The following is a 9904-nucleotide window of genomic DNA, read 5'->3' on the forward strand; positions in this document are numbered from 1 at the left end:
GTTTCTGGGGTTTTGTTTAGCTTCTATATTTGCAACATAGTTGCTTAGAGTTGCAGCTGAGAGGCCGGCAAGTCAAGCGGGGAACGTTGGAGTCTGCCATCACTGGAGCAAGCAAGCCTCCCTGTTCGCTTCAGTGCATGGCTGCCGGCTGCCATCTTGGCTGACAGTTAATTTGCATAAGGATATGCTGATTAGCCAATGGGAAGGGTAGCGGTTGTACGCTAATTACCATGTTTCTCTTTTATTAGTGTAGATAAAAGAAATTTAAAAATGGCTTACTTAAGCCTTAACATATTAATAAATTAGAAATAATTACAATCATCTTGTTAGTTACAACAAATAATTTAACTGGGATTCTGATAGAAATTGTACTGAATATTCATATCACTTTGGAGAGTGTTGCTGAATTAAAATATTCCAATCCATGAACATTTTTTTCCATTTATTTGGATCTTCTATAATTTTTTTCAATGTTACTTTGAAGTTTTCTAAATTTTACACTACTTTTGTTAAATTTATTCCTAAGCAATTTTTCTTTTTGATACTATTGTAAATGAAATTGTCTTCTAATTTTCATTTTTAGATTGTTAATTGCAAGTGGATAGGAATACAATTGGTATTTATATACTAATCTGGTTTCCTACAACCTTGCTCAAATCTTTTATTAGTTTAATGTTTTTTGAGTTAGATTCCTTAGGATTTTTTTATATACAAGACTCTGTCACCTGTGAATAAACATAGTTTCACTTCTTCCTTTCTAATCTTAATGCCTTGTATTTCTTTATCTAGATTAGTTGCTCTGGCTAGAACCTCTAGTATAATGTTGAATAGAAGTGGCAAGAACAAACAGACTTGTTCTTAGGGGGAAAGTATGCAGTCTTCTACCATTAATATGATGTTAGCTGTGGGGATTCATAGAGATCCTTTATTAGGTGAGGAAGTTCCCTTCTATTCTGAGTTTTTTGAGAGTTTTTATCATAAAAGAATGTTGTATTTTGTCAAATTATTTTTCTTTGCTACTGAGATTATACTGTAATTTTTACTCTATGTGATGTATTACATTAATTGATTATTGGATAATTAAACAATCTTGTATCCCTTGGCTATATGTATCCCACTTGGTTATGGTATTTAATTCTTTCTACATGTTGCTGGATTCAGTTTGCTAGTATTTTGTTGAGGGTTTTTGTGTCTGTGTTCATATTGATCTGTAGCTTCTCTGTGATATATTTTTCTAGTTTTGGAATCCAGCCTCAAATAATTGGTCTCATAGAATGATTTAGGATGTGTTCACTTCTACTGTAATTTTTTGGAAGAGTTTGTGAAGGATTGGTATTAATCTTTGAATGTTTGATAGAATTCAGTGCTAAAGCCATTTGGGCCTGGGCTTTTCTTTATGGGTAGTTCCCCCCCACCATATTGATTTTATTGATTTTAGAGAGAGAGGAAGGGAGAGGGATAGAGAGATAGAAACATCGATGTGAGAGAAACATCAATTGGCTGCTCAATAGGTGGACGCCACCTATTGAGGATTAAGTCTGAAACCTGGGCATGTGCCCTGACCAGGAATTGAACTGATGACCTCTTGTTTCAGGGGTTGACCCTCAACCACTGAGCCCCACCAGCCTGGCATTATGGGTAGTTTTTAATTACTAATCAATATATTCACTTGATATAGGTCTATTCAGATTGTCAACTGTTAAAAATTTAGTTTTAGTAGTTTGTGTCTTTCTAGGAATTTATCCATTTCAGTTAAATTATTCAATTTGTTGACATAAAATTGTTCACAGTATTCCTTAATGATCCATTTTATTTATTTAAGGTGGGTAGTAATATCCCCTCTTTCACTTCTGATTTAGTAAAACCATTCAGCTTTTTATTCCTCAAACTAGCTACTTTTTTGTCAATTTTGCTGATCTTTTGAACAAACCAACTTTTAATTTCATCAATTTTCTCTATTTTGTTAATTTATGCTCTAATCTTTCTATTGTATTCCTCTTGCTAATCTTTCTATTGTATTCCTCTTGCTTGCTTTTGGTTTAGCTTAATCCCCCTTTTCAGTAACTTAAGGTTGTAGGTTATTGATATGACATATTATTTATTTCTTAATGTAGGCATTTACAGTTATAAATTTCCCTCTAAGAACTGCTTCACTTGCAAAATACATAAATTTTAATAGGTTGTGTCTTGACTTTTATTCATATCAAAGTGTTTTCTGATTTACCCTTTAATTTTCTCTTTGATCCATTGGTTATTGTGCTGTTAATTTCCACATATGTTTGAATTTCCCCAAATGTTTCCCTTTGTTAACTTCTAAATCTATTTCATTGTGGTCAGAGGATATAGTTTATATTAATTCTGCCATTTAAATTTATTTAGGTTTGTTTTATGGGCTAATATGTGATTTGTCCTGGAGAAAGTTCCATGAACATTTGAGAAGAATGTATTTTAGATTATTGTTCAATGGATTTTTCTATATATATGTTAGGTCTAGTTAGTTTTTTATGTTGTTTCCCTTCTTGTTTCTCATTTATCTTCTTTCTTATCATTCTATCCATTGTTAAAAGTGGAGTATTGAAGTCTCCAACCATTGTTGTTGAATTATCAATTTCTCCCTTCATTTCTGTCACTTTTTGCTTCACGTATTTTGGTGCTTTGCTATTTGGTGCACATATGTTTACAACTGTTATAAATTTCTGATAGAATGAAACTTTTGTCATAACATGTTCTTTATTTTTAGTGACATTTTCTGTTTTAAATTCTATTTTGTCTGGTATTAGTATATTAGTGTACCAAACAAAATTAATTTTGCTGTGGTTGCTATTCATATAGTATACTTTTTTCATCCTTTTGCTTTCAATCTAATTTGTCTTTGAATTAAAGTATGTCCAATGTAGATAACATATAGTTGGACCATGTTTTTTAATATATCTGACAATCTCTGTCTTTTAATTAAATTGTTTAATTTATTTACATTTATTGGTATTGTTAGAATTAAGTCCGTCATACTCCCCCCACTTCCTTTATTGCTTTGTTTTGCATTAAGTGAATGTTTTCTAGTATAACATTTTAATTTCATGAATGATATTTTTAGTTTCATTTGAGTAATTTTTAAGTGGTTGCATCTTAAGTTTTCAGAATCAGTTTTTGATTTCTACCAGCTTAGTGCTAATAATATATAGAAATGTTATTCCTATATATTCCATTTTCTCCCTTCTTGTGACATTAGTCATACATATTATATCTATTAATTACTATCAATGGTATAAACACACCCATAAATGGCTATAATTGTTTCTTTATTATCTATTGTAATATCCTTAGTCCATTATAATTTTTCTCCCACCCACTTCCATTGTGTTGCTGTTGGTAAATATAGTATACAATATTACATTTATATATGTTATAGGCACAGCAATACATTGCATACATATTATTTTATGCAATAGATTTTTAAATCACTTCTGAGAACAAAAGAGAAAAATGCATTGATCATATATTTTATAATTACCTTTATTGGTGCTCTTTGTTTATTCATGTGGATACCAATTACCATCTGGGGGTCACTTGTTTTCAGCCTGAAAATTTTACTTTAGCTTTTCTTTTGAAGCGGCTCTGTTAGCAGAAATATTCTCTATTAGGAAAGTATTTCACCCTCATTGAATTATAGCTTTTTTGGAAATGGGAATCCTCATTGACATTTTTATTTCTATGAGCATTTTGAATATGTTATCCCACTGCCTTCTGGCCAACATTCTTTCCCTAAGAAGTTAAATGTAAATCTTATTGTGGTTCTTTTGAAGGTGATGTGTCATTTTTCTCTTGCTTCTTTCAAGATTTTACCCTTGTTTTTTACTTTCATCATTTTTATTATGATGTGTCTGCAGATTTCTTTGGATTTATTGTACTTGGAATTCATTGAGCTTCCTGGACATGTGGGTGATTATATTTTGGTTTTTGTTTGTTAGTCCTCACCCTACAATATTTTTGCCATTGACTTTTAGAGAGAGTGGAAAGGAGGGATGGAGGGGGAGAAAGGAAGAGAGAAAGAAACATCAATGTGAGAGAGAGACACACACATCGATTTGTTGCCTCCCACATGAGCCCTGACTGGGGCCGGGATCCAAACTACAACTTAGATATGTGGTCCTTTTTTTTTTTTTAATTAAATCTTTATTGTTCAGGTTACATTTGTTCCTCTTTTTTTCCCCCCCATAACTCCCCTCCTCCCAGTTCCCGCCCCACCCTCCGCCCTCACTCCCCACCCACTGTCCTCATCCATAGGTGCACGATTTTTGTCCAGTCTCTTCCCGCATCTCCCATTCCCCTTTCCCCACCAAGAATAGTCAGTCCATTCCCTTTCTATGTCCCTGATTCATTATAATCACCAGTTCATTCTGTACATCAGATTATTTATTCACTTGATTCTTAGATTCACTTGTTGATAGATGCATGTTTGTTGTTCACAATTTGTATCTTTACCTTTTTCTTCTTCCTCCTCTTAAAGGATACCTTTCAGCATTTCATATAATACTGGTTTGGTGGTGATGAACTCCTTTAGCTTTTCCTTATCTGTGAAGCTCTTTATCTGACCTTCAATTCTGAATGATAGCTTTGCTGGATAAAGTAATCTTGGTTGTAGGTTCTTGGTATTCAGCACTTTGAATATTTCTTGCCATTCCCTTCTGGCCTGCAAAGTTTCTGTTGAGAAATCAGCTGACAGTCGTATGGGTATTCCCTTGTAGGTAATTGAGTCTCTTTCTCTTGCTGCTTTTAAGATTCTCTCTTTGTCTTTTGCTCTTGGCATTTTAATTATGATGTGTCTTGGTGTGGTCCTCTTTGGATTCCTTTTGTTTGGGGTTCTCTGCGCTTCTTGGACCTGTAAGTCCATTTCTTTCACCAGGTGGGGGAAGTTTTCTGCCATTATTTCTTCAAATAGGTTTTCAATATCTTGCTGTCTCTCATCTTCTGGCACCCCAATTATTCTGATGTTTGTACGCTTGAAGCTGTCCCAGAGGCTCCTTACACTATCTTCATATTTTCGGATTCTTTTTTCATTTTGCTTTTCCGGTTGGGTGTTTTTTGCTTCTTCGCATTTCAAATCTTTGACTTGATTCTTGCGCTCCTCTGGTCTGCTATTGGGTGTCTGTATAATATTCTTTATTTCAGTCCGTGTATGCTTAATTTCTAGTTGGTTCTTTATCATAGCATCGAGGGTCTCATTAGTTTTCGTGACTCTCTCCTCAAGTTTATTGACAGCTTCTAGCACATTTTTGCAAGCCCTCAAAATTGCGATTTTTAGCTCTATATCCTCCATTTCTGTCATGTTTTTTTGTCTCCGCATTTTTTATGCTTTCTTGGTGCACCCCCTAGTGGTCTTTGTGCGCAGTCTTGTTCTAGTTGAGCCTTGATTGTTGTAGTTAATACTAGAGGGATTTGACCACCAGGCCGACTGGCTGTGTGAATCAGCTGTGTCTGCCGCGGAAAACTTCTGTCCTCTGGGGAGGTGCTAATCTAGCCTTTGCCTGAGGCGATCTGGCAAATGGCTCTGCGCAGGGCTTGGGCGGGGCGGGCTCAACAGGGCGGGCGGAGGGAGCGGTTATGGCCCCTCTCAGTCCCGTTCCCAGAGGCTCTGCTTCTCAGAACCCCAGGAACCGCTGCAAACCTCGGAGGGAAAGCTGCCGTCCAACTGATGCCAGACACTCCCACTTCTCCCGTTTGAGTCCCCAGCGATTCGCCCGTATCTGGAGCTCAGAGTCTGAGACTCCCCCCTGACCGAAAACGACAACCGCGCTCTCAGCCACCAGCCCGCTTTGCGCGCGCACCTCCGCACCTGAGTATTTTCCACACTGCGCCTCCTCTGAGCCTCGGTGTGCTGTTATTTTTCCTTCTAGTTGAAGAGTCTCTCCTCAGCCAGCCTTCCTGTGGTTCTGGGTGATGTCCGTTCCGTCTTTTAGTTGTATTTTTGAAGTGGTTGTTTGCGGCAGCAGTCTCCGGTGTTTACCTATGCCGCCATCTTGGTCTCTCCTCCTAGATATGTGGTCTTGACCAGGATTCAAACCTGAGACCCTTCAGTGCATGGGTCGATGCTCTAACCACTTAGCTTCACTGGCCAGGGCTAGGTGATTGGTTGACCAACAAATCTGGGAATATCTTGGCTGTTATTTCTTCAAATATTTTTCTCCTTTGTCTCTCTCCTCCACTGGTATTCCCATTACATGTATTTTGCTGTGCTTCATGGAGTCCTGCATTCTTTAAGACATTGTTTATTTTTACCCTTCTCTCTGTTCTTTGGCTTGAATAATTTCTATCAATTTATCTTCAAGTTTGCATATACTTTTTGTTGTTGTTAATACTCAACTAAGGATAACCTTTCCATTGATTTTTAAAGAGAGCAGAAGGGAGGGGGAGAGATAGAGAGAGAAACATTGATGTGAGAGAGACACATCGAGTAGTTGGCTTCCATACACGCCCTGACTGGGCTAGGGATCAAGCCTGCAACTGAGGTACATGCCCTTGACTGGAATTGAACCCGAGACCCTTCAGTCTGCAGGCTGATGCTCCAACCACTGAGCAAAACTGGCCAGGGCTGCATATACTTTTTCTGCCAGTTCAAATATACTGTTAAGCCTTTAAAATAATTTGTTTTTGTTTCAGTTATTCTACATTTCAACTACCAAATTTCTATTTGGTTCGTCTTTAAAATTTTTGTCTCTATTGATATTCTTTATTGATACAGCATTGCCATCATATATTTCTTTACTTCTTTAATCAAGTTTGTCTTTAGTTGTCTGAACACATTTATAGTGACTACTATAAAATCCTTTCCTGTTATATATTGACTTCTGGTCATTCTATCAGGCAATTTCTGTTGCTTGTTCTTTCTCTCACACATGGGTCATATTTTCTTAGTCTTTAGATGCCTGATACTTTTTGTTGGATGGACATTTAAAATAAAGTATTGTAGCAACTCTGGGTATTGGTCCCCTTTTGGGGGCTTATTATCGTTATTTGCTTGTTTATTTTGTTTATTCACTGACTGAAGATTTTAATAAAGTCTATTTCCCATCTACCCAATTCCACAGTGTTAGGTCTTTGATATTGCTCCTCAGAAAATCACATCTCTGGGGATGCCCATAGTTACTCTGGGATTATAGTATTACTTGTAGGACCTCTTGTACTATTTCCCTGACCATACCCAGATGTTAAACTCCATTGTCCCTGCTGATTTTTCTATTAGCTGCATGAATTCCTCTACAAACTAATCTAATCAGAATAACTTCTGATATTGATGCTTGATATTTGTCCTGAACCCATAAGGGATCCTTCCAGCTGTCCCTGATCTCTCCTGCAAACTAGGTGACCTATAGTCTAGGCTACATTGACATTAGATTCACAAATCTCTTCCCAATTCCATTGACCACAATCTCAGTTATTGTTTAGATTTTAATTTCTCCATGCTCTGTTGCAAAGGATGCCAGTTCTTAAAACAGAAGCTATTTGTTTTATAGTCTCCCGTTTCCCTTCTCTTCCTTCCCAGGAAAATAGGAGGCTAGACTCGAGATCTAGTGAGGGGGACAATGGTAAACTTTTATTTGAGTGACATACCCATTTTAGAATCTGAGTGCTCAGTGTAGGGAGGTGACAGTATCTTGGTTTTTCACTTCTGGTGTGGAAACACCACATCATGAACAGGCACAAGGTCTATTGAGGTCCCAGTATTCTTACATGCCATACCCAAGGTAGAGGCACTGTTTCACAAGTGGGATTAAACAGAGGAAAGTAGTCACCATCTTTTGTCTGCACTGCCCAAGACTTAGCCTCATCCACATGCAGCTGGGTGCAAAGTAAGAAGCACTAATATCCTGCTCCTCTTGAGAAAAAATTCCTCCATAAGGGATCTAGAGAGAGGGAGCTCTGTGCTTTTGGCTGTAGCAATCTGAAGTGAAATTTCACTTCACTGAACCAAGAGGTCAGAGGGAGAGAGTGGTCTTAGTTCAAATACCAGACTTTCTTAATAATTTTTTATAGATCTTTTTGGATAGATATTTCTTCATTTCCTGTATGCTCTTATGACCAGACGCTTTAAATGTTTAAATTATTATATGTATACTAGAGGCCGGGTACACGATTTCATGCATGGGTGGGGTCCCTTGGGGTGGCCTACGGAAATTGGGCCCCAGCTCACGCCCCCAGCCTCGCAGACCCACAGCCCTGGCTGGCACCCTGCCTTGGCCTGGCACCTCCCTCTCATCTGCTCCACCATCTCACCTGCTAGGTCAATCCATTGGGGCCCGGCCCCCCGCCAGGTTCCCTCAGCACCTGGGAGCCGGGCAGCAGGCCCACCCCCTGCTGCTGCTGGTCGCTGTCTGCGAGGTAATTGGCAGGGTGAGCGGGCCCCCATTCACACCCGCCTTGGCCTGGCACTGCCCACTCACCTGCTCCACCATCCCACCATGGTCCTGCTCTCATTGGGGCCCATTGAGGCTGGCAGTGCCTCCACTGCTGCCTGCTGCCAGCACTGCATCACTGACACCAGCCATGTTCTGTGCCGCCTCCTGGTGGTCATAGCAAGCGGTCAAACTCCCAGTCTCCTGGTCAAATGACCGCCCTAGGGGACAATTTGCATATTAGGTTTTTATTATATAGGATAGTAATATAATATAGATTATATTTAAATATATATAAATGACTTTCCGGACGTCATTCCAGATGTCCTTCTGGATGACCTTCCAGACGAAGCCTTGGCGGCGGGGGTCAAGGCAGAGGCGGTTAGGGGAGATCAGGTCCGCAGGGGAGGGCAGTTGGGGGCAAGCAGGCTAGCTTGGGGAAAGTTGGGGATGAGCAGGCCAGCAGTAGGGGGGCAGTTGGGGTTGATCAGGCTGGCAGCAGAGTGGTTACGGGCAATCAAGCAGGCAGGCAGGTGAGCAGTTAGGAGCCAGCAGTCCTGGATTGCAAGAGGGATGTCCGACTGCCGGGCCTAAACCAGCAGTCAGACATCCCCTGAGAGGTCCCAGATTGGAGAGGGTGCAAGCTGGGCTGAGGGACACCCCCTGATGCACGAATTTCGAGCACCGGGCCACTATTATATTATATTATATTATATTATATTATATTAGCCCGGTGCACGAAATTTATGCATGGGTGCAGTTCCTAGGCCTGGCTGGTGATTGAAGCGCGAGCATCTGGCATGGAAGGGCACGTCCCAGCTGACCTCTGGGCCCTGGGCAGCATCTGGGCCCCCGGGCCCCCGCACGCCTCCTCCACCTGAATCACGGTGTCTGAGTCCCCATGTGGAGATGTGGTGAGCGTGGCCAGATGCCATGGGCTGGAGCACAGCATGGGCCTCTGGGCCGCCCAGTGGAAGCTAGGCAGGCAGTGTGCTCTCTCCTGGCCAGCCTCACACACTGGCTCCTGCACGAACCCATGGGGAGCCCGACTGGCCTCTGTTGTCCCGGTGTCTATAGCCTGGCTCACCCAGAAGAGGCCACGTGGGTGTGAAGCAGGCTCCTCGCAGGCACCTGGCACCTAAGCACGGGGACTTCCCTAGCATGCGTGCCCTGGCATTCTGGAGAAAGGTAGCAGGGGGAGTGAGAGTGAGCTTGGTGGACACCCTGCGTTCTTACCACACCTCTGTCCCCATCACCCCCACCTCCAGGTAGCCGGCGAGAGGTCACAGCGCATCGCTGATGCCTGCCATGTAACACACCGCCCTCTGGTGGTTAGCGCACATCATAGCAAGTGGTCGAACTCCTGGTCTCCTGGCCAAAGAACTGCCTGAGGGGACAATTTGCATATTAGGCTTTTATTATATAGGATTATATATTATATTATATTATATTATATTATATCTACACTAATAAAAGAGAAACATGGTAATTGGCGTACGACCGCTACCCTTTTC

This window comes from Myotis brandtii, unplaced genomic scaffold (genome assembly GCF_000412655.1).
Source record: "Myotis brandtii unplaced genomic scaffold, ASM41265v1 scaffold199, whole genome shotgun sequence".
Taxonomy (NCBI): Eukaryota; Metazoa; Chordata; class Mammalia; order Chiroptera; family Vespertilionidae; genus Myotis; species Myotis brandtii.